Source organism: Varroa jacobsoni, unplaced genomic scaffold, assembly GCF_002532875.2.
Source record: "Varroa jacobsoni isolate VJ856 unplaced genomic scaffold, vjacob_1.0 scaffold_125, whole genome shotgun sequence".
Lineage (NCBI taxonomy): Eukaryota > Metazoa > Arthropoda > Arachnida > Mesostigmata > Varroidae > Varroa > Varroa jacobsoni.
In genome coordinates this window covers 45,917-72,575 of record NW_019213027.1, presented here as the reverse complement: position 1 = coordinate 72,575, position 26,659 = coordinate 45,917, and the positions used below count along the sequence as shown (strand labels likewise).

The 26,659-nt window shown below is 41.9% G+C and overlaps 2 long non-coding RNA genes across 5 annotated transcripts; one reads left to right on the top strand and one right to left on the bottom strand.

Moving 5' to 3' along the window:
- The first annotated feature begins 9,999 nt into the window (after positions 1-9,999).
- On the top strand, positions 10,000-16,446 carry LOC111267483 (uncharacterized). The gene is made up of 2 exons (XR_002684654.2): positions 10,000-13,981; positions 14,472-16,446. It is a non-coding gene; the product is annotated as an uncharacterized LOC111267483 (long non-coding RNA).
- On the bottom strand, positions 15,407-20,060 carry LOC111267469 (uncharacterized). 4 transcript variants are annotated; one of them, XR_015313793.1, is made up of 3 exons: positions 19,618-20,059; positions 17,853-18,318; positions 15,407-17,681 (listed from the first exon to the last, which is right to left on the bottom strand). It is a non-coding gene; the product is annotated as an uncharacterized LOC111267469 (long non-coding RNA). The 4 variants fall into 4 exon arrangements; XR_015313794.1 differs by having other exon boundaries at positions 15,407-17,639; XR_015313792.1 differs by having other exon boundaries at positions 15,407-18,336; positions 19,618-20,060.
- Positions 20,061-26,659: the final 6,599 nt, after the last annotated feature.

Sequence of the window (26,659 nt, the reverse complement as noted above, 5' to 3'; positions counted from 1 at the left end):
CCGTCACACTTAGTCTATATCCTCGTTCGTTTATGAACCCTAAGCCTAAAATCACGTCTCCGTATTTTCCTTTGCCATGAAAAACCAAAAGCAACAAAACCTTTAGCAAGGAAATCACTCTCCACCTCCTACTGAGTCCATCTATATATGTATGTCTGTACCTACGTACGTCTGCGGTGTATGTGTCGTCTTTGACGGCCGAGTTTGCCGCAGCGACGGTAGTAATGCAGAAGCAACGCCCCCGGAAGCACGACGACTATGACAAAGCTGGAATGTCTGTGCTACCCCTCATCCCAAACGTCTATTTCCGCAACCCATCTTGTGCCTTTTGCTCCATGACAAGGGCAGGCGAGTGCAGAGGGCTCGGTCAGACAGACCCTTTTAGGCAGTGCCATTTCCACAGTTGCTCATCCTCCGTACGGCGGAAACCGCAGCAGCAGCTATTGCAACCGACTGGCATTGCTTTGCTGTAGTACACGTAGAAATATGCGGACATACAATACAGATCCGTACCGTACCCCTTTTCGCAAGGATATAATATCACCTACTCCCGACACCCCTCACCGCCACCGTCGAAGCGTACCTTTATCCTAGAGCCGCTACTGCAGCCGCTACTACGACCAATAGAACTAGCAGAAATCTCAGGCAGAAACCACAAAGACGCACAAGTATACACACACACACATATATATATGTATTTGTTATGTTTACGTGTATAGTACATTAACTACACACATCTTTACACGCACATATTGCGATAGAGCTACAACATAGACGAGATACACATAAGCGAGACGAGACGCAGACAGGAAATGCCTCTGATTAATATGTAGCAGGAAGCGTCTCCGGGTTGAGAGAAGGAGGTACGGTGGATCTGAAACAAGGGATAACAACAACGTACGCTAGATAATGTTTACGCATCGGCACCCATTCACTTCGCTACACATGTAAGCAAAGATACAGATCTAAGTTTTAGGTAAAAATATATAAACATGAGAATGTTTAAACTTGATATGTTTTCATGATGACACAGACAAGCGTTGTTCCAGAGACACTCTTAAGCTTAATCTTCGTCGTCCTCCTTCATGGCCGCTTTTGTTTCCTGTGTTGTGTCCCGCATTTCCCACATCCTACATCTTAGCGGCTTTCGTTCACAGCGGCCATTGCTGTCCCCATCGTTATGGATAGCAAAGCGATTGACGTACGCGTCCTACATGGACAGCTGCCATTGTCCTGTGAACATGATGGTACTACCACCGTCAAGGTCAAAGATCTGAAAACAACAATATGGGGCGAAGCGGATGTGGGGGGAGTGGGGGGTGAGTGGATGTAAGGAAACCGACAAGAAAAGAGATCGAACGCACCAGCGAATGAACGGAAGCTGGCAAATTGCCAACAACAACTGTAAAAAAACACCCAGGGTGGACTCCGGATGTCACACCATTTTATTTGGACAGTGGCAATATCTCTCCCTCTATGGCTACGTTACATGTCGATTTCCCAAGCTTGACTTAGCCCCAACTCAATTCAGCGATCCATAGGAACTCGTCACCTTCATGGTATACTAGACATTTAGAACTCATCTATTCTTTTGTATTATCGAATAGCATCGTTCACTGTCGTTTTGCTTGTCTGTTTTTCTGTGTATGTATGTGTATGTGTGCATGCATGTATACGTACAATTATATTTGAATTTCCCCCCTGCCCCCCTAACAGCTGTCCCTACCATATTACCACCGCTCCGATTACAGACCCGTGATCGCGCAGGCAAAGGCTGGTTTCCCCTTATTATTTATATGTGTGCTTGAAGGTGTCTGTGCTTCTGTATATATCACCGTATAAATATAAATTATCTTAATGAATTTGGATATATAGAAGTATGGATAATATATAATACGATAATATATGGACAATGTTACTCTGCCCCAGGGCACTGCCACCGTCACTATGCTACGAAATACTACTAGCACGGGATATTGTTGTCGCCGCCGCTGCTGCTGCCTCTCACGTTATTATACGCACGTATGATAGCCTATTAGCTTTATATGAAACACAATCAACGAATAGACAAAGAGAAAGAGTAGGATCTGGAATAAGCGTTCGCAGTTGAAACAATACCGTAACCGTCAAACGAACCCTTTTCCTCAGGGTATTTCTCACTTATGTTCTCCAGTCTTCTTAGCACTATGCGCAGGTTTCAGCGGGACTATTAGGCTAGGAATTAAAGTGTTATTTTTACTTTTTTGCGGGCCAACGAGGGGAGTGAAGTTGTATAGCCAACAGCGATTTCTACTTGTTTGTAGAACTGGGCAGTATATTTAATACATTTTTACATATTGGTACATTTCCAGCTCGGTGAAAAAGGTGCAACTCTGTGATTGAACGTCAAGAAAAAGGCGACCTAACTGCGTCATTATCATGGCGGGGAATACCGAATAAAAGCGTTTATTACAGGCTGCTCTCCGGCTTGCTGACTAAAGAAAAGTGGGCAACTATTAAGGAAGCGCACAGGCCATCCCAGCGGACAGATCCCTAGCCACGCTGCCAATCCGCTATACGCAGTGTTCGTCGACCGTTAAGCAGACTCAGCGCATAGGGACGGGTTACGCTTACGTTGGCCGAGGTAGGTATTTCTAATGTACTCAACCTTGTCGTCACGATTCTACAGAAGAGCCGAATAATTATCGACCACGGAGTGATCAAACTTCTCCCGTTTATACAGAAAACTGGCCTTAGAAAGACAACCTACAGCCGTTCTTATTCTCTTTCATCGAATAAGAAAACAGATGAAATCAGCCGAAGTGATCTTGTACGCAGACAGTTTTGTGATACATTGGTCGAAGAGGTTCTAGATGTAGCAAATTCTAGCGCGATTCCATGTGACAGTCACAGATTTGGACTAACCGCAAACCTAACCAAAATGGAAACGAAAAGTTTAGAAGGGGAGGCAGGACAACAATCTCTATCTTTCGAGTTTTACTTTCGGTATCGCCGTTACTATCAGACAACTGTCTCCCGTCATGATACAAAGTGTGTCTACGGCTAGTTCGAATCTATACCGTAACACGTCCCAAAGATTAGCAGGCACATATGTTACCCACTAAGCTATCGCAGGGACTTTTTGGACTAAACTATCGGGGGTTTTTGTTGGCTATATGAACTGGCTTTGGTACTTGGGGTTGCTTTTCTCCATAAACGGCGGAAGTTTTACCGCATCCGTCACCTAAAGATACAACAACGCAGTCACCACATCGCTGACCTCTCACAACCGCTCTCAGCTTGTTTGACCACAAGAAAGCTCCGATCACAACATGCGCGATACGCGTCACTTGGAAAAACTTTATAATAAAGAAGCCTGGACAATTAAATCGCGTCAAAGCCATTTCCCTTAGAAGAGCATTGGCACCACGTGTCGAAACCCAAAATTACCTCGTGTATTTCCTAGTCGACATTCCACTGTTATCAGAGAACCTATGGTCTTGCTTTGAGCTTCCAGCAATAAGAGCCTTCTAGACCAACCTCAAAAGCTGATAGAAAAATTCGCGGAGATTGATGGGGATCTCTGTTTTAGGCGTGATGAAGGGTAACAAGTAGGAAGGGACAAGCTGGCTAAACAGATATATAATCGTTCGCTTTGTCGTGCATGAGTTCCGCATTAAACTCTGCAAGAAACCCAGTTTTCACACGACTAACGATACATGTAGGTGCTCCAGGTGCGGAAAACTACGCTAGATATTGTGCCATTCATTGCCCACTGCTACCATTTCAGGACGTTTGGCAAATTTATTTAATTACTTTTACCTACTCAACAAAACTTCTATGACATGCGTGACGCAGTATTTCTAAGTGGTTTTAAACAGCTCTGTATACTTTCTCCGCTGTTGTGTTCACCTGTTTATATGAAGTTTTTAATAACTACAGGCAAAAATAAATTTGATTGATTAAAAACTGAACAAAGATATCCTTCCATAGAGATCAGTTGAATTGATTTAATTATAGATGACGTAATTCGAAGAATTTACCATAGAATAGACTGAAAGCAGGAGCGGAGCACAGGCACTTACTGACATGTTTGGACGCGATGCCTTGTGGAAATACGTACGTATGCCGCGTCATGTAATACCTACATAGAAAAAACTGTGCGCCATCTAACAAATAACATTGTAAAACATAATGTAGTCTATGATAAGAACCTAAAAGTTTTGAACTCAATTGCAGGGTCATGCCCTAATAATGGGTTTCTACTGAAAACATGTGGTGCGGCCCGTAATAACAGCTAAACATATTTGCTTGGGCTGTCAGACATTCAATCCAGTTCGACGATTGACTTCAGTGTGACGGGGTGACCTTGGTCTGTAAGTGACCTTCGCCTGATCATATAGATTTATCGAATATATAAACCAAGACAACTTTACGTACAGGTTATTTCTATTTGCTTTATTCATGTAATAAATAGATAAGTCTGGTTTCAGCGTGAAGTTCTAGCTTCTTAATCGCACTTAATTTATTCCGAGTGCATCCCGGCGGAGTTACGCCTTGAAGCTTTCAAGAGCATTTTCTGAGAGAACATTTTATATGCGGATATGGCTCGTATTTCTCACTGAATATACCTGAAAAATATAGGTTCAATACTGGAAGCTGCACCTAGTTGACTGCGATAGTTCTACACCGCCGCACACAAAGCTAACGATAGTAAATAGATAAAGATGGCTTAAATCACATATAGTGAGTTATCGACATTAAGCACAGTAATAAGTCATCTTTTAGTAAGAATGAACTTCATTGCAGTGCATCTCTGCGCAATATTAAATGAGCTTACATCTTCGATAGGTAGAAATAAGACTAACTGCTCAATTTTCTTAAAAACGAAGTATTTAAATTTTTTCTAGACCAATATCTCTACGCATATTATATCTAGCGCGCCCATAAAATTTATAAGACTGGACGTCGTAACATAAAATGTAGTCGTATTTAGGCCATTTTTTAATTAGTTTAACGCGCCAAATTCCCTTTTAAATAGCCTTTAATATATTCATAGCTGTTGCACTGAATAAAACTACTAGGTATTGCTCGAAGGCGATAAGCCACCTTTTACATTTAGGAACCGGCAGTAGTCAAAGGAGCAACTCAATTCAAGGACCATCAGTTGACCGTCACAGACGAATGAAACACACGATCGATTTGTCGCAGAGCTTCTCGTCAAACATAGCTTTGCTCCGACCCCTTAGAAACCTGCAAAACGCAACATCAACCCCTTTAAAAATAACGTACCACTTCCGTAACTTGTAGTAATTTGCTAGTGCCATCGGTCGTTCAGTATTACATATACTTATTTTACTATCATACTGGCAAGTAATCAATACTGAGGATCGTAGTTATCTTTTGTGAACTACAGATTACGATACACGTATCTGCATCGAGTACCGACGATAGCGCGTGGTACATAAGTAAACATTACACCTAGAAATTCATATATGATTGGTATGTTCACCTTACGAGAGTACGTGTATGCATAGCAAAGAAGACGATTGGCTTGTGCAAGATATTCAAACCTTTGAGATACCTTTCCAAGGGACCCACATTCCCGAAACCGCTTTTCTACCCACCTCCATCCCTTCCATATTTGAATCAACCTCATCGACTCGTCCGACCGAACGCAAAGTGAAGTTACCGAAGGAACTGCATAGAGTGGAGCTGAAGTAGGAGAGAGGTGAGGGTAATTTGAATCTACGGACAGGAGACTGAGGTAGGCACCGGCATGTCTTTTTCTGGAGGGTGTCCTTTCTTTAGCTGACGCGTGGCTTTAGGATTAGCTATGACCGTAATTACTGTATTTTTCGGGCCATTCACAGAGTCTTCATCTGTGTGATACGAAAACGTTACTACACTAGGGAGCGAATAAATGTTATCTATCTACGGGTTCGCGTAGCGTACCGCTACGATGACAGGATAGGGCAGGGCTGAGGATAGTAACATCGGTTGGCCGATCGAACGAATGGACGCAGTGGTCTGGCAGTGCTTGAGGTGTCCGCGGTTTGTATCGAGACGAAAGAGAGCTCGGTTCCTGACAGAGTAAAAAATGTTGAAAGGAGCGAATCGTCCGGAGCCGACGGCGGTCGGTCGAGCGGCGTAGGTCGATGTCGATACTGCTCGGTTAATTCGCTGAGCCAGCGCTCTTGCCGTATCCGTATTCTAGCCTAAGCAAACTTGTCGTTGCATCTCGGTGCCACAACGGAAGTGATCTATGGATTTCCTTTCTAGACAATATGGGTCGCAATGTTATGCCTTACACAGCCCAAGCACTAACGAGTTTTATTCAAAACTGCCGCACCATTATTACTACGATCACATTTATTAATTATTTGTTATTATACAAGTAAAAAACAACAAGACGTTTGTCCTTTAGAAAAGAAGTCCGTTTTTTCCGAGATGCGTTCTGACCTAATTGGTCACCAGGGTGAAGGCTCTGTTTTCAAGTACGTTGTACCGCTATACGATTCATTAGGGTCTAGTGGCTGATTTCCAGTTGACTTTATTACGTTTATTTATTTGATAGGCGGTCCATTGTCTATTTGACTACAGCTTTCCGACGACAATTTTGTGTCGTTTTCATTAAGGCACCCTGACGAAAAATCAGAAGTACAGAATATATCAAGATTCGAGTCTTCCGAAAAAGGAGACGTAATGGCGTGTAACCTACTGATGTTGCCACTACTATGACAATGTAAAGTGAGTTCATCAAGCGTATATGATGTCACGTTTCTAATGTCGTATTATCATGCGCAGGTACATAATCTATTCTACTATACAAATGATGCCTGGAGGTGCCGTATGGTGTTATTATATTTGCGGTGGGGAGATGAATCCATCGTTTCCTGCTAATGTGGTTGCCGTCGTTGTTGCTACTGCTGTTCTATGCCGCCACTTGTACTACCATTGATCACTATTGTACTGTTGCGTCCGTGTGTCTGCCGCGGCTGTTGCTACGATTGTTGTTGTTGAGTTATTAGTTAGAAGACTTCGTTCGGCAGAAATGGGACGGGGTAACTCAGCAAAAAACAGCAAAGAATTGTCATAGCGGCACCAATCGTCGTCCCAGCGATAGTAAGAGGGACAGTGGTGGATAGTGGAGATGGAACTAAAAAACGTATGGCTTCATGGTGGGAAATTTGTTGGTGAACTTCGTCACGCCCGATGAAGCTACCGCGGCGTGACCCCGTTCATCCGAGCGGTAGCAATAACGATAGCAGTTGTTGGCGTTGCTATTGAAACCGAGACAGGTATCTACATAATGGAGACTACAACTGCAAATAATAAAACGAAGCGGAAACTTTTTAGTACTGGTAGCAACAGCCGATCGATCATATTGTAGCCAATATTGTTGTTGTTACTGGCGTCATTAATTTTTATACAAAGATTGCCGTAGACGATAATAGCGAGGTAGCCTCTACGGGTGAAACTTATTGCTTCGTTTTTTTTAACAAGTAATGACGCGCGCTCTAGAATCGTCCGCTCTGCACCTGTCTGGCCTTAAAAGTGAATCATATTACTATTGATAGCTTACAAGATTGTAGCCCTCGCTAGAGCTTGTAGTTGCCTTTTGCGGAACTGTTGACTGTAGCGTATGGCGTAGCGGAACGTAGAATCGCAAGCGTTTCCGTGTGCGCACTACAGGATAACTTAGGATACAACTATTCACATAGACCCGAAAAAACTGCCCATGATTCATATTGTCTGATATGAAAACGTGTTATTTTCCAAGCGTACGAATTAAATCTGATCTACGTACTGATTTGGCCAACGGCACGCGTAACCCGTAAATCGTTTGCTCTAATAATAACCTTCAGTAGTTATGGCGAGAGCGTTTCTGTCCGCTAATTCTTACCTAGGAATAAGTATAGTAAATAGTAAAAAAATTTTTCAGATCAAAATACAGATTTTAGAGTTGTTTGGGTCGTTTGCTTGAGTCTACGGCACGCAGTGATTTTTATCGTAGAACCTTCTGATTATCGTGTCTGCTTCTTCGCATCAGCTTAAACATGGTTTCGGAGCTGTGAATAGTATCAGTACTTTGCAGTGAGGTTCTCTATATATACTGCTCCGAAAGATGAAAGTGTTTCTGATGAATAATATTGACATTGAAACGAAGAGCCATTCTATTTAGAAGACGAGTTTTACAGGTCGATTTAACGTTTCCATTTGTTGCTCGACCCCAATTAGGCCATTTGCCTTCATAGTTATAATTGTTTTCTTAGTTACGATGGCTTTTATAGGATGGTCATATTTATTTTCTAATCAATTGCTTCGTTCTTATCCACCACGTTTTGTGATCATGAGGCACTGATAGAAATGTTGTTAATATCCGGTAATGCACTTAGAGCCATAGTACCACTAGGAAATGGTATGAATTTAATTTTGTAATAAGGTTTTGTTCACATAGATTCTACTTATCTGTGATTCAACCGGTCAACGCGTGGAAAAAAAAAGGCAAAATCGCAGTGGTCGTATGTATCTCTTATCTCTTGCTATGTCGGTTGGCACAAGTTCTACCGAAATTCAGGATCCACAATCAATAGCGGGTCACGGACCGTGCAATATAGGTCAAATAGATGGTATAAGCCTATCCAAACGAAGAAAGTCAACTTAAAGCCTCCACATATATCAGTACCTGATGTTACTGCCATGCTTACACAAACATGGGCTCTTAGAGCGCTCTCGCGCAGAGATAGTCGTAGTAAAATTTCTCAGTGCCACGTGTGCCAAAGGCCTTCTTCAATCGGCAACGCCGCCTGCCATCGACCGTGTGTTCAGTATACGGGTTCCATACGGTAACGGTCAAAAGTAACAATAACAAGGCCGACGAAATGGCCTAAAAAATGTTCCTAAAAATTACCTAAAATATGGCTCATAATACATATTTGGGTATCATAATTTTTATACATATGTACATGTATGTATATTGTTATACAATACCGGCGATAATTGGCTAAATGTATGTTACTGTTACCTGACTGAACTCGATTTTAGGTAATGTTGCTTTTCATGTTTCTATGAAGCGGCAATATTTTGGTTTAACTTATGGGTTGAAATCCCGATTAACATTCTTGACTGTTATTGCCTGCTCGTGTGCTTGGAGGCGCTCATGTCCGTGTACAGTCAAGTGTAATAGGCCGAGGCTCCATTAGCGCCGATGAAAATTATCGCCACGGCATGCACCGGGAAGATGGAAAGGACCAAGGTCCACAGCCGCGTTAGCAGATTCAGATAGAACGTCGAGGGTTTTATTCACGTCTCATGTACTTCCCATACAAAACTACATAATCAAACAGGAGTCCCAGACTAACCCTCTAATCGAGAGCCTACAAACACTTCGGCGAGTACTCTATCTTTTCGGGATGGCAGCATCATTTCCTTCCCCTGCTTTGCATTGGAGTGCCACATTACTGTCACACGTAATTAACGTCCACTGGATTCAGCCGCCTTCCTTTTGGCGAATTCGCGACCAGGCGTAAAGCAAGCATAGAACAAGAACACTGTAACTAGGCGAAGCCATATTCCTGCAGGCGTGACTCTTGCAGATGCTGCAAAGCGCTGATATTTCCAACGATGGCCGACGAAAAAGTTCAACTATGTAAAACGGAAACTGAGATGCGCGGCCATATTGCTTGCAACCTGGAGATTCTACAGCGATCTAAACCAAGTTGTTATCCGAAAAGGGTAGAAGAGAAACTAAATGTGCCCTATTCCCGCTATGGCGCAGCGATTAACATGTTTGCCCGCTAACCTTAAAGCTGGAAACCAACCGTTTGATGTCATATTTTGGAGTACCGGACGTGAAGTGCGAAAAATATTTTTTTGAAAATGCACGGAGTAAGAGCGTGCTTGTTGCTACGAGATCGCTATCGTATTCTGAACTGGTTTTATTTGTATAGATGTAAATGCAGACGTTATAAAGCGTTCCTTTATAGCTCAGTGACGGGAAAGAACTTATCCGAGGATTGTATTGGCGTGTGTGTATATTAACGTGTAGCCTCGAAGGAAAAATGAACGACTCTTTTTTTGGTAAGCCTCTACTATTCCGCTCGTCTCACAGCACAATTTAGGAATCTCAAAAACTGACAAGTCTGAGGAAACCAAGAAAATCTATTCGTACACAACAGTTTATCTAAAAAAAAAAAACAACAAAATATCCGTTTCAAGCTTAACAAAGTTTTTAGCGAATTGCATTAATAAAATATATATGCGACTAAATATAAGATCTGTTATAGCCGCTATTTCATCCTGCTGGCAGCCTCCACAGTAGTTAACCTTGTTCTTCATAATATTACGTACTTCAAGCCTGTTGGCAGGCGCGTTTCGATACGGACCACTAAAGGTTAAACTAAGCTTCCGCCACCACATAGAGAAGCAATCGAATTGTGAATGCTAGAAGTAACAAGCAGGTCATAATAAACAGAAGTTGTGTTAATTATAGAGAGAATGAGATTCGTAGAAATCACTTCTTATATAGCAAAGAATTGCATTTGGGTAAATGTAGCCCGGCGAACCTCCGCCTACCCGATGGAAAACAACAGCATCGGAAGCTAGCTTTTATTGGCAAAACAAGCAAACAGATAAACTGGCCTTTACTTACAGACACACAATAAACAGATCACACTTCGGCCACAACAGCGTTGCCAATTGACAATCATTGAGGCTCTAGTTGAGGATGTGTATTTAGAGCATTACCTATAGAAACATATAGATGAAAATGATACAGTATTTGTAAGCACTAAACTTGCGCAAAAAATGAACAATACCCAACAGTTGCTACTACTGTTGCCATTGAATTGATTTGTTTCGTCGAAGACCAAACTGTTTTCCGCATTTTAAACCTCGGCAAAGTTCGAAAAATTGGCATTTTTTGAGGTCCAATTCCAATGGCTAAACTCATAGATCCAGCAGTAGCCGCCTTGCATAGCTTTCTGGAACGGTATATGGAATATCAGGTAAGTATAAGAATTTACGGTTTAAATTGTATTAGTGTTCGTTTTATACGTTAGCAAGAAGATTCGATACGTGCGAAAATCGTAGAACGGAAACAGCAAGATACATTATTATCGCAGCTATAAAATTAGAGACAGAATATGATGGATACCGCCACCAAAGAACGAAAGCTATACGTGTGAATGGGGCCCCTGTTAAAAAATGATCATTTACGTATCGCGAGTACCGTCTGCACATATACACGTAAACGTGTTTAATACACGGTAAGGAGTTCCCATAACGTCGATTCAATTCAGTAACCTCAACTGACGTACGTTGACTGTATATGCAATAGTCGTGAGTTCGAGCTGGTATCAGTTAGTTTTGATAATTGATACGCGCTAATTTACCCTGTGTTCGTCGTCACGCTTCTTAACATGCTACCATTTCTCAGTAAATTATCTATTCTTTCTTGTCATTAACGTCTGGCGGGAAACTCCATTAGTGTTGAGGAACTTGTCTAGCAAGATCATCTTCACTGTCTAACAGACGCTTGCTAACTTAATTTGCCAGTGATCGGAAAATCCATTTCCGTTAAGTCTGAAGAATGCAAGGGGAAGCTTCATTGAAATGTTTGCCACATGTGCCTTCGCTTTGCTTATTGGGCTTTATATGCTGGCTAGTTTATTTTATTCGGTTCAACAGGGCTATATGCGAACCCTTGTTCAGTGTCTTCTCCTTCTTCAGGCGGAGACGTGGCTCATCTTAGAGCTTAGGTGTATGTCTCAGAACTACCTACGATATTAACATAGAACAGCTTTTTCTCGCTAATCATAACAACTCGATGTAGAGACCTGTCATTGAAACCGCGTGTAGCCCAAAAAAAAGGTATATCTAGGATCAATTGTAAATATTGTGGCGACATAAGATGCAACACAAACGAGCTTAGCCGGCTCTTTTTTGCACGCTCTGTCACCCGTTGAAAGAATGTGTGACCCGAGTAATAACAAGTGAGCGAACACTGCATGGGTCCAAAGGAGTTTCTTGTTAGTACAAGGTGAACATTGCCCATCCCTGTATTATTACTGATATTGTATTTTCGCATTTATCATACGTTTCAAGTATGTTCTCTGATCCCTTATTGCACGTGACAGCTCGGGTGGGAAAATTTAGATGCAGATCAATGTATATTTATGATCGTTTTCTGATCACTCGCAACTAGTCAGGAACTACGCAGCCTCTTTGTGTCAGTGACCGGGCCCGCTTACCAGACTGTTCATCGTTAGGTTACCTCTCGCAGCCGCGTTGTGCCTTCTGATGCTATCACTGTTGCAAACACGATGTGTGCAGCAGCCTATTGTATTTTGCTAAATTTAAGACAAGAGTCAATTTCTGCGTGAGTAGTAATTAGCTTTGTATGAACAAGTACCTATATTTTTTCAAAGATGTGAATAACTATTATAATAACAGTTATTATCATAATAACAAACAGATCGATTTTTGTCAGGTAACATCAGCGGGCAAGAGTTGTTGCTAGTTGGGCGTCGTCACTCCTAGTTTCCTGTCGTCAATTATAGCCAGGACGTGACCTTAACACCGGCCGTTAAGTTTAACAAATTATTCCTCAATGCAACCAAGCTAAGAGGAAAATATTTTCGAATATTTCGTGTCCTTTGGCCTGTCCACATTAGTCCTTGTAGCCACGTTGACCCTTTTTGGCACGCAGATTAATTTTTGAAGCAGCGCTACTTCGTATTTTATATGCATTTTCTAAACTGAATATAAGTTGAGTGATAATATTAGTGCGTGAATGAGGGCTTGTTTAAATTAAAAAAAAAAAAAAAAACATTAGGGAAATCATTATAACTTAAACTTTAGTTTCATTGCAACTATCATTGTCAACGAGTTCATTTTTAGGCCTTTTTCCATCAACTTTGCCTTCAGTCTGTAACACTACGCCGATGGTAAGCTGTGGTGCTACCCGTAATCCAACTATTCGCGTTATTCCGCGCTTGAAGTAGAAGAGTCAGCCAAACCTATCAAGAAAAATTCAATGCAATAGCAGCGGTGTGTCGAGGGTCACATTGGACGTTTTATCTTATTCGTGGTCGCCGAGGAAGTAATTTTTTCCTCGTCACAGCCCAGTACGGCTCCATAGTTATAACTATTTGTTCAACCCCTCAGTCTTTCTGGAGAGATGATGCCTAATTATCTGTCTACTACTCACTCGGCCAGTGTACATGGATGTGTATACTGGTTCACAGTGGTCCTGCGTCGTTCGCCTTTCGTTCCTTTGCTACAATTGTGGCCGTTACTGTTCCCTTCGCTGTTGTTATCAGAGCGTCCCTGCCCTGTTGTGCTGGTTTCGTTGGCGAACGCATTTACTCAGGTATTTATTTATGGCTTCCTCTATTTGTACAGTGAAGCTCTACCCGTTGCCCTGGCTGTACAGTAGGGTTTTGTGAGTGCCTAGTGCCACCTACTGAGCTGCCGCTGATGCTGTTGAAGCACCATCGCAACCCCTGCCCAATGTGCACCCATTCCGTTTTTCAACGGGCAAACGTTGTACACTATATGTGTATTCTGCTGTATTGTTGAGTAAGCAAATACCCATAAGCGTGTAAGAAAGAAAAAAGGTGGGAGAAGACGACGCCTAGCCAACAGCCGCCCACTATTTCCTTTCCTCCGTCCTAGATGCCCCCGCTCAGACCCTCTACTTTTCTAGCTACTCTACTGAATCAGCAAAACTTGTATCCCTGGCCCAAATCTTTCTATGCACTGGCTGCGCATTCTTTACCATCAGCTAGCTATGCTGGTGTTGGTGAGGTCGCAGTCAGCCAGTCAGCTGCCCTGTTTCAAGGTCTAGGAAAGGGCGCGTGCTTCGATGTTCTTTCCTAAAGAAGAGTAGACCGAAAGCATTTACATGGCACTTTGCTGGGTGCACTAACTTCAAGTATTACTCCAGAACAGCGGACGCGGCAGCGGCGTTCGACCGTTGCAGTGGTACAGCTAGGTGGTACGGAAACGCTCCTGTTTCAGTTTTTTTTCAGCTTACTATCGTTCTTCTTTCTCGACGCCCGCCCTTCGAACGCTTGCTCGACATCCCAATGGATTTTCTTTCCTTTTTTTTTGCTGTTTGTCTACTGCCTAAGTTTTGTGCAAGTAGCAAACCACTTTAAGTGAATTTGGCCACAAGCCTCACCTATAGAGAAAGCGGGGACGCAGAGTTGCCTACACGATTTTTTGGAAGTTGACGGCGGTCAAAGCGGTCCGCGGAAGGAGAAATAAGAAACTTTAGACGACATAACTCTACAGATCTACCGATTCCTTTTCAAATCGAAAGTCGCGGCAGCTTCGTTTTTGGCCGCTGCCTCCATGAAGGAAAAGTAACTTTCTTCATTTTTTTTTCTTTAATAATAGCTTGACAATATTTTCGCTAATTTATATACACAAGATTTTATACTTTCATTCTCTTACGGAACCTATTTCTCGTGCTGCTCCTGTAGGAACAGTTCTAAGTTAACACGACAAGGCATTGGGAACGCGTATGGAGAAAGGCAGAGCTGCTGGCTTCTTCGTACAGTCACCTAACTGGATTACAACTATCGAACGCGGTTGGTTTATTTCGAAGCTAAGCATCGTTTTATTATCTTAGTTCCGGAAACAATAGTGTTTCTATTGACACTGTCGATCAAGTTTTTTTAGGGAATATAGGAAGGAAAATGCCGTTGGCGGATATGACCGTTGACGCACCATTGTGGCAGAAGGCCTATATACGAATTCTGAAGTGGATGTACGAAGAATCAATACGCGATTGGTAAATAAATGATTCAACTACGAATCACCATGTAACAGCCATGTACGGTATCGTAGGTTGGCAAAAATCCGCCATAGAACTCACCCAGTCCGCGCCGAAATTGGAATTTATGATAACATACTGATAAGAATAGTTTAGTGAATAGGTGAGGAGTCGAAAATTATGTGCGTGCAAACCCCGGATCGAAGACGCCTTCGAAAGTTCGTGTTACACTGTGGAGCGTATGCATGTCTGGGTCGATCATAGTGAGCTTATGTAACCCTGACCGCCTCACAGCTACTCGTTAGGCTTATCAGTTGCATGATCATTAGCTAAACTCTGGTCGGTCCAATTATGCCTGAGTGTACAACTTCTCATCATATCTTTGTATTGGCGTTCATATAAAAACTTTCCGTGCTAGCCGGCTAAAATCAACAGAGAAAAAGTATCCTCATTGCTTGCAGAGAGCTTTTGTTAAATGGCTGGAGGCTTCACGGGCTAGAAAATATTATTGTGCCTCAAAATCGGCCGAAATTGACTTAAGCATATTCGTCTAGATAAATGATGGTATAAAGGAATGAAAATACCAAATATATAAATATACATGACCATTAATACGAGCTAAATACGATAGTCTAACAGAACTATGAGAAACCATCTATTAGAAATTTATTTCGAATTTATTCTAAGTAGTTCTTCTGTCTTTAATATCCGACAACAATATTGCTTGGTACACGTTTCGACGTTAACTCAGAGAATGATTGGTTCTCCTCGACCTAAAAAGGTAGCATGGAAAGGTGGTATTATCTAAAATCTGGTTTGGGTAAAGCAGCCCTCTTGGCGATCCAAGTGAGGCTTACCATTTCCAGAACACGAGAAAATATCTAAGGCAGGCAAGAACATATGATGTTTCTAGATACCAGCGTCGGAATGAATGGACTTTTAAATAACAACCAATGCTTCAGAAGGACTAATGAAGCGGTGCAGATAAACACGCTTGCGATCATTACGCATGGGCTTACATCAGCCTTTATCGACAAGTCACCTCTGCGTCATTGCGCTAGTTAGTCGTTTCCGGTGATCTGACCGATAATCGAAAATCTTCAAATAAATGTGTTTTTTTATTTTGTTCACGAGCATTTTCACGATGTATAGAAATCTGATAAAATTTAAAACCGAAATCTAGTTATTACTGCGGATAGTTAGAACTTGAACGGGTCTGATATATTCTGGCGGATAGGAAACAATTATTTTGTAGCTTATACATGTCGATGTCGATTATAGTGAGGTCGTGTAACTCCGGGTGCTTCACAAGTACTCCTTAGGCTTATCTGTGACTAATTCTGTCATTGGATAGCAAACAACAACAATTCGCCACTATTTTCGCTGCTGTAGCCTTATTGGCTTTTCACCAAGAAGACGTAGCATTTGCCATTGTTTCTATCTCTTTGTGCTTTGCGTTTTGTCTTGTTTTGTTATAGTTTTTCAGTACGCCCTTCCGCCGCCTCCGGGCCCTGTGCTCTGATCGGTTGTCGCCGGATGCACAGGATGTAACGTGGGCGAAACAAAACACGAGTTACAAGGATAACCCAGCAGGAGCAGTGTGGACGGCTGCATGAAGGACACGAAGCGAAGCGGATCAAAAGACGTCTATGAATAGGACAGAGTATTTTGTGTCGGTGTTTCTGTGTGTGAATTTTACAATGGGGTTGTTGTTTGTATAGGAGCTAAAATGTTTATAGATTTACTATTATTAGATTTTATTATATATTATCTAGAATCTGGATAACATCAAATAGACACGTACATACGCATATTAAATATCTTAATTGCCTTATTGATCACGTAGAGAAAATGGTATTTGGATAGGCTTTCAAATTCTCAGCTATGTCCTTGTTTGTTTTGTTAACGGCTTATTCATTGTTAACATGTCGGCGAGCCTAGAGCTCGGCAGGGCATTATGCCCCGAGTTTCGACAACTAAATCTACACATTAATAATCATCATTGATTGAGCATGTTGCACGTAACAGCCTTTTCTGTAACTCGAGCTTCGTTATCTAAAACATTAAGATAAATCGTGCTGGTCATAACAAATGCCGATAGACAAAAAACAACCAACGATCATTTGCGGCGCTGTTTCGAAGAGTCGCGCCGTACTTTCGCTGCTACAGATAAGACTATTTCGTTTTGGATTTCTAACGAACACTGGATAACTCGTGCTAACTGTCGATGCGGTATATTACAACTCGTATTAGCTGCTATATGTTGTTCCTCGAATTGCGTTACTCGGCCTGGTGCATTCTGTTCTATCGGAAACTCCATATCTATGTATACTTACCAATGCTGAGCCCCTTTTCTATTGCTAATCGCGATTAGATCGGAACCTTTCCGTGCTCCAGAGAGTCGCCGATACAGCGTTTGGAAAACAGCGTGAACGAGTGTTCCGTATACGATCGGTTCGTGTGGTCATATCGTATAGTTCTATTGCCGAGCTATGATTTGATTTTGGTTTGATTCAGCGTTTTGGCTGCTTCCATACTTTCCCTCTATTGTTGTCCTCTCTCATTCTTTCGACTTCATCCGTTTCATAAACTCGTTCATTCGAAAACTCTTATTCTTCAAAGTAAACATAATACGTAGTTTCCATTGCACATCGATTCGTTGAAGTTTGCCGTTTGGATGGCCCGCATCTGCAGGCCTGATAGCCGTGTGCTTGTCACGCACCCGTACGCGACAAGCACACGATCGTGAAAAGGGACAGCGGCAAACACGAGACGATACGACGGTAAGTGGTGTATCGGCGAAACTCCCCAAGCATGATGGCGTAATTGTCGATGTCCAGCAGCATCACGGCAGGCGCCCCCTGGTCTGAGCACGCTTTCCGTCGGGCAAGAGAACGATGAGGTTATACGCAACAGACTCAAGAGTGCAAAGTGGGGAATTAGGAAAAGTTTAATTGTAGGGCAGCGCCTCTTGCAAATGGTAGTTTCGAAATAGCAACACCAACTACTACAGTATAATAATCATGACAACAAAACAGCAACACCAGCTGAGTTAGAGTATCAACAATTATAGCATTGGGTATGTTACCAGCAGCAGGGGTAGAGAAGCGTCGTTTCAAAGAACGCGAGAGAGACCAAATACAAATTTTCCGTCGCAGGCCGTCTGTAGAGAACGCGCACTATGAGATAGAAATTGAGCGAGATAGATGATTAGAACGTTCCAGGATGCCTTCGCTCTACGCTCTAAGAACAGCAATTTACAGCACTCGAAATTACACTTAGAGGCATGTGGGTCTAAGGGTGAAGTGGCGCTACCCGGCGTGTGTTTAGTCTTCGGTCAAGGCAGTCGAAGCACAGCTATGTACGCTTGAAGGCTGAATGAAAGTTCGTGTTGAAATATTTTTCAAGCCCGAAGCTTTCGAAAATGAAGGGTATAAACTTTTTAGCTACACGTCGCTATCACTACTATTACGGCTACTCTCAGAGCAGAGTGAAGGATCGTCATTGGAACAGTGACCTCCTCTCGAGTTTTCCACGCGTCCATGTTAATTGCGCTGCAACGAATTGAAACCCTAGAAAATTAGATCCGTAAGTTAAGTTATAAGTTGTCATACCTTATTAAATAATTGCTTGTACTATCGATGACAACTTCTCGTCGATGAGGCACTTGATGGTGATCTAAACATCACAATCGATATAATAAATCAATGAACGATCGACCAAGTGTCTGCTTAACCAGTAGTTGCTCCGGAAGGTCAAACAAGTCAATTTATTATATTATTAATTCAGCAAACGACTTGATAATGTGTCATTCAATTATAACAACTCCTAAACCATTACTACTACCGGATCTATTTTACTCAGGTACTGACTCAATATAGACAGCTGTTTCTAGGAGCAAACCCCTCTATGATCCCATTAATTTTTTTTTTTCTTTTTTTCGATCGTTAGGGTTACTTGAGCGCATCAATTTTATTCAAAACAAAAAAATACCAACTCATTTGAATAGCGATAAACACATGACGCTATCTCTCTCTCTCTCCCTTTATGTATGTATATATATATATATATATACAGAAAAACGTGAATTGTGATGGAGCGCGTTTTGCCGAATGTTAGCTGGCGTTTTTGGAGTCCTGGTGATTATATAGTTAACAGGCTATCAATCATTTGTTCTTTTCATAGATGATTTATTCTACAGCTCCACAGGAAGCACTAATTGTGCCGAAGGTTGCCAATTTAAAAAATATTCATTCACAAAAAAAGTTAATGAAAATCGTGATGACTGCTACATACCAGTTACAATAACCGAGTCTCACGACAGCTGCTTTACAGGGTTGCCATTGCTCAATTTAATATACAGATACCTGTTTACCTGGTATTGGCGAGACGCTACGGCATGTGTGCATATTTTGGATCACTAAAAACTATGGATCCATGCGAGGTTGTGAGTCAAAAATGAAGAAGTGGATGTTCGTCACCTTGCAGCCAATGGCATTAGCTGGCAGTAACAATCTTTTTTGAGGTACTCTCCCTCCCTGTATAACATATCAGGTGTAACCAAACGCCAGTAAATCAAAGTGGACTTAGCAAAGGATACACACTTCTGAACGAATCAAAAACAATCTTGTAACAATGACCAATGTGAAGAGGGTGTTTTTTTTCAGAGAACCATCATTCGCTATCTAGAGCTGGACGTATGCTTCTGCGCGAAGTTGGGCATAGGGCGGCCCTTATAGTGATCTAAAAAATAAAATTCATTGCCAGGACAGTGTCATGGTTAAGAAGGAAGATGGGTACCTCGCAAACAGTTGCTCTGTGACCGTTTAGATCTTCAGTTATGTAATACGTACCTGTTTGCCCGAAAGTGAACTATCGAAGTCCTCGCGTTGGATGAAGTCAGGTACTGCTTTACGTGCCAACACTGAAGGTAGCTCACCCAGTCATCGACGAACTATCCGCGTAAAAAGATATACCTGTCGCATGACCCGTACTGTCCCGTGTCGGCAGAAGAAGGATAGCAGTAGTTTGACTCAGCAAAATGCAAATCGGGAATATTTCCGTCCGTCACTGGAAAGACGATTTCATCGCTTTTCTGTTGCATACTATCACCAAAGCCCAGCGCGGGAGCTAGCAATTGGTGCACTCTAACTGACCCGGCGTCAGTTTACCTCTTCACTGTGAAGTGCCGCGATTGAGCGTCAACTTTTTGCCTTGCCATCCCTCGCCGGACGCGAACGACGCAGTCATATCCTTGTAGCTCCAGCGTCTATCGGGACAGCTAGCCTTTTATTCTGCGGCGATAGGCGAGGGTGAGCTCCGCACATTATCTATTTATAGTTCGCTATATAGTACATAATTGGGCCACAAATCGGCACTGAGTTCGAGTCCCATCATTACTACCCACGTATCGTGACATTTGCCTATAAACATGCTTAGACATGATCAATATGAACCTATTCGTAATCAATCGAAACTGCATTGAGCTTGTGACCATATAATGAAACTAGGTGATTATAACGTAATATATTCTGCACACATACACCGTAAGATATTAGCTATACTTAGGAGTTACGAAGAAGCCGATCCCAATGAATAAGTAGTACCAACACACTCAGTATAGCTAGAATCACTATGTCCGCTCGTCCGCATGATTTATCACACGAAAGAGGCCTTGATATAGTCGTTCCATCGATAAATTACGCGGCTCTGCAACGTGTACCATAGATACATGTGGACGGCTTTGATCCCTATTGGTGAGCAGGCATTCCACGCCAATCAATGCACGACTAGAAAAACGATCGAACTGTTAACGAAGCAGTAACAAGTCGCGTTTAGCTGGCGGCAGAACCATATCTCTCGACATGGCCGTCAGCGTTTCTAGCGTGTTTGAATCGCTGACGTCAGCTAGGGCACTCCACGAGCAAACTGCTCGTTGTTTTTGTCTAGACCGGGTTTTACATCTGAGGAGCAGTTTGGGACTAGGATCTTTATTATGAAGAAGTTGATGATTGTCACCAATGATTGATATGCTTAGTGGTTGAATAGGTGCATGAGGCCCCAGGAGCAAATAGAATGGGCTAGGGAAAAGAAAAGGGTTAGAATGTCGGATTAGTTGATAGTCCTTACTTGAGATCGTAGCGTGGCCGACGTTGAGTGGCACTCACAGCATCTTTGTTATGGCCGTTGATACTGTTGTCGCACGTTTCGGCTACTTGAGGCCGTGCAGCGCACCTTCAAAATGTCTGAACAGTTAACGTTGTCGACGGCCAGTAGGTTCTCGGACAGCGACGTGAAACAAGTGACTAAGGCGCCAATGGCCGATGACGATGTCGCTGTTGTCGTCGTCGTCGTTGTTATTGCCGTTGTCAACGCGCTCCCCAATGAGCTTTGTTACGATTGGAAGGTATTTTCTAATAACTACACGGCAAACTATAGCAAAATATCGAGTTAGCACGATCCAAGAACTAGCAGAATTGGCATCGTTTACGTTAAGAGGTATATATGCGTATGACTGTGATGAGATCGAACGGAAAGTCCTATCTCGTGAAAAACGTGCGTGTCCAGCTGGCTTGTCTATATCTATATATATATATAAAACAAACAAAACCTGCATCTGTATTTAAAAACATGCTTTTTTGTATTCGTTATATTGATAGACTCACGATAAAAGCAGTGACAAAAAAAAGGTTAGATGATGCACTTTGGCTGAGAAGGATCTACTTTTGTTCGAGTCAGTTCAAGGCCGACCGGGTTTGTATAGAAGTGTCGCATTCACCTGATTCACCCAGGATAAAAAATGAGGAACCGATCTACTGCCGAAGTCGAAATATATTACCATTATTGGACTCCCACCTGTGCAAACGGTGTCGACGAATGATTGCTTGCGGCCCACAGCATGAACTAGGAACAAAATTGTACTCAAAGCCAAGTTGTATCGAACATGTGAGATGATAAGCTCAAGGTATTGGCAAAAATACATAACGGGAGTACTGCACTTAGGAAATGCATCGCCTTGAGTAATCTTTTCACTTTTAACTAACGATCGCACATATGGGTTCAGTTGTGAAGAAATGTTACTTGGCTAAATATCTGGCCCCGATTGTTTACTAGGTTAAACATTTTTCTTTATCGTAATAAGAATTATAACGAAAACTCTCTAAATAACAATAGGATGCAATAACATCAAACGATATAGCCAAAAAAAAAAGAGAGCATTCGGAGTTATCGTGCCCAGATAAAAATCGCTTTCGAAATAGAAGTACTTGAAATGTTTTGCTAATGACCTGAAGGGCGAGTGCAGTGAAAGAGAGAGAGAGAGAGAGAGAGAGAGAGAGAGACCGCTTCAGACACGAACGATAGCAGACGATTTCGGCCGGCATCATACGGGAACCTTTCCTCCTTTCAGTTATATATTGGTAGTGGGAAAGGTGTTAGCCGTTTTAAAGTTGAAATTGAAATAAATATCTTTTATGGTTTGAAAGTACATTACTAGAATACATATGTGCTAATAATTGATGACCTTCGGATAATACCATAATTTCATCATTGTAGAACTTATGTAACTTCTGGGCGAAAAATTGTGTTAAAAGAGTTCTTCACCACCTTAATGAAACTAATGAACATCATTAAAAGAGCTCTGCAGAGACCAACACAAGTAATACCGGCGAACGTATTAATATTTCCCATTTAAGTTCTCTCAACTTTTGTTGAGAGATAACAAAAGTTGAGAGAATGGATGGGGTGTGGCATTATTATGGTGGAAGACGGGGTCTTGTCTATTCGCTAGTTCCGGTCGATTTTTTAAATCGCCTGTGACAATCTTATTAGTTACTGACAGCAGAAATCTAAATCAGTTATTTTCCCAGGCCACAGCAACGTACAATGCATTAGTCCATTGCGACCAAACGTATTGGGATCAGCTTTTTCAACCTCAGTCGGAGCTTTACCACAAGTTAGAAGGCATATTTTTTTCCCACATTTTTACGCACCACAATTTACGCATTACTGTTACACGTAATCTAGTTTTCATCATCCACTTTAGAAAGGGTTCGATTTCCTTGCGTTTTTTTTTGGGGGTTTGGCACATAAAAACGACATGATCGAGTAAGTTCGTAGGGCACCGAAATTATAACTTTTTTTTTTTTTTTTTTTTTTCGTAACCATCTTTCTTAAAGTGGTTTGAAATTCGAAACGGGTAATTAGTTTCCTAACGATGTGATAGCTACTCATATGTCGATCTTGCTGAATTTCCGCAATAATGTCATCAGTCCCTTCGTAATTGGCCGACCATTACGACGGGCATCCAGAACAAGACCATCTTTGGGCCGTTCCTTCCAATGCGTCCTGATCGTAAATAACGTATTTTTTATGGGCTTAAGCCCTCAACACTTCAGTCTTTATCATAATGAAAATGTAAAGCAAAGCGATCTTGACGCACTCTATTTCAAGTCTAAACGAAAGCATTCAAATAACTTCAACGCATCTACTGCTGCCAAAATGTCACCTTTCGAGTGACACCAATGCTGCTCATAATAGTCTGAAATCTGTTGCCTCAAAACCAGTTGGCAAGCTAGAAGAGCGCTCAATATTCTTTAGGCAGTCGAATATTTTCAAACAGAATCGTTTGTTTGAAATTCATAGAGACGAAACAGAAGGCCGTCGCTGCAAGACGAAGCGTAATTTCGAAAACAAAGACGTTTCGAAAACCATGTTACGGCACGAGATGTTCCAACGTGTAACCTGATGTGTACCTTGAAGAATAGTTTAAGCTCTTACAGAACAAGTGATAGTTCAGAGCCGAACAGCCAGGGCAAGTGTCATGGTACCATTTAAATAAGGAAACATCAAAGCTTACCTTCTCTTAACAGAATGCTATATAGAAGAAATATCACAAACTATACTATATGCCAAATGTTGCTGACAACAGATTAGAACCGTGTTCGCACCCTATAGTCTAGATATATATATATATACATACATATAATGGATCATTATGTAGTTATACAAGAGAGCATTTTTCTCTTATTTACTTTAAATTTTGTTTTATTGATAACTGCAAATTTAGCTCAAAACAAGTTACCGTATCATACTACGGAAACAGCCAAGTTTCGCGGTCAGTACAGAAGGGGCTTACAATTGCATTCAGTGATAGCGCTCTTGCCTCATATCGGCCTGCGCAAACCAGCGGTAAGTGCCGTAACTTGCCGTGGCCACGGTTTGTTTCAAACAGCAAGTTAAATTCCAATAGGCTAATCGTATTTACAAACTTGATTACCACTTTTTGGCTAATTGTTTGTAACACCGTGCTTTTCGGTTGACAATTTCGCGTACCTCTCATCGCCACTGTTCGTTGCCATCAACGCCAGCAATCGCTTCTTCAAATATGAATACAAAATTACACAGTACCAAAATCACTATCGTGTGATCATCCTTTTCAGCTGTAATTTTCAGCCTCGTTGTTATCTCTGCGATCATCAGACTTATTTTCTTATACTACTTTATTCAGGGTGTTCTATAAATACGTAGTTTTCGTTCGAGCTACAATTACGACGGATGGCACTAATTAGTTCTATTATTTCGTGTGACTGTTCCACTTCCACTATGGTTTCATCCATCCTGGCTTTATCCGGTTACTCGTGTGATTTCCTCTTTGGCCTAATGTCTTCCCACTCTGTCCTGTCTATTGATTACTGGCTATTTATTTTCAAATTAGTTAACAACGCTATGTCGGGCTTACGAGCTTCGTGTAAGGGAGTCTAAATGGACGACAGCAAGATTTACAAACCGGCAAGCAACTAAGACAAGAGCGAGAAACAAGAGACAGGCGTGCGCGCATATCGTAAACAAGTTATGGACAAGCACTTCGAGACGACCAACAAACGACAAGATAGATAGAAAAAGGATAATGAGTCTATTTTTTATTTTCCAGAAGGCCGTCATTGCTGCACGATGGCGCCAGTTACTGCGACAGTGTCAGCACTACCGAATTTGCATCTTTCGTTCAGACGCCTGATCTTCAGATACATTCTAGTTCGAAGCGTTTTCGCTTGGCTGGCGGAGGCATGCAAGCAATAAGCCCTTCTTTGCGAGAATCAGACGAGTACCAGTCAACGAAGTCCAACTGATGCATTCCCATGAGCGCGGCGATGACCAAGAAACCTACCGGAGCTGATCTTATAGAGTTTGCCTGTGCGGTAGCGTGACGACGTCAGGACCACATAAACGGACACGACGGTCCAAGTGTGAGTGTGTACTGACCAGGAAAAGCACCCTCTCGTAATATTAATGCTGCAGCTAACACCGACAATCGAAACAAGTTATCAGGCTAAACTCTTTCTCTCTAACATCAATTTAAAAGTTTCTCTCGCTTCGTTCTTGGCGCTTTGGCGCTCGATATCTTGGTGGCTATCAAACGTACATGCATCTTTCGCTATTCAGCGTCTGTTGCGCTTCTTTTGCTTGACCTCTCACGCTCAACGCGAATAGGCAAAACGTGGTAGATCGTTACGGAGATCCTGCTGCTGTTCACGATGACAATGCCGCTGTTCTACCGCTCTGGTGGAGTGGCTTCTGTTTTTGGCAGACGGAACAGGAGAATCAGCTGCGAAAATAAAGTCGACTGTGTCTATTGCCTTTGTTGCTGCTCTTGTTTTCACTGTCATTTTACGTGTGGATCAATACAGATCGCGATTCTATAAACGTTCGATTACGATTTGATGCCATATGTGCATGTGGAAACGAATCAGACATATAGAAAACGTCTCAAGCTTGATGGGGTGCCTTCCTTTTTTAAAAGCTTCCCAGTTATGCCTATCACTTGTTCGGCATTGTTAGTTCATATGTTTCGGATACGCTGAAGTAATATTGGATAAAGTGGATAATTTTGCATGGTAATGTTATTGAAGATTCTAGAGCAAATAAGAAAATCACGAAGAATCAATCTATATGGAAAGCATGTACTCTACAGCATATCAGATTAACAAATAACTCCGTATCGAAGCTTTAGTATGATTTAGTTCGCCCGTAGGACGACAGATTCTAGTCAACGGAAAAACGTTATATTCATGAAGCCTACAAAAAGCCATCCATTAGTTTTGAATTCGTTTCCAAGCTGTAGTTGCAGAACTCTGATTGAAGTATAAAGGTGGGAATTTTTTTGTTATTATTGTCTCTGGAAGAAATGGAGTGGCGTCAGTGTGTGAGCGACTTGAACAGCTGCTAAAGGCACACTTTGAAACGGGTTCGTTTTGTTGGAAAAAAAGGACTTTCAGTCACGACACAGGCAACTTATTACTAAGGCAGCTCGCTTAGATTGCGAATGAAAATTCATATTAATCGAAAGCATTTGGAACCATCTCCATGCTAGGGAAAGCCTCGGACGTTCCGATACCTCACGGGTTCAGCAATCGCCACATGGATTAGCGCACATTGACGTGTGGTCAATACCTAACCAAAAGCATGTTAACCCCTTTAGCATACGACGCTAATCACAGAAACAAGATGTACTTTTGACACGAACGTGACCAACATAGGATTCGTGGATTAAGAATAATATGGCTCTTTAAAAAATTACCATTCAATAGGTATAATAATTTCAAACACCACTAATGCACATGTCAAAGCTTATCATATGGCCTCAAAGTTACTCGGCCAAATTGTTATCGGTTCCTTACTTAAGGTTCCTTACTAGGGAACTGCTCAGTATCCTAACCAATATACCGAATCCTTGAAACTATGAAGGCTTACAAATTGTAAAAGTCGTATCCATTTATCGGATATTTATAGGTGTGCAAAGAGTAAAATGAAAAAAAAATATATAATAATCACATAATTATCAATAGTGATCTTCGAGAAACAGATTGAATTGAGCTTACGCATCGTTCCAACGTAAAA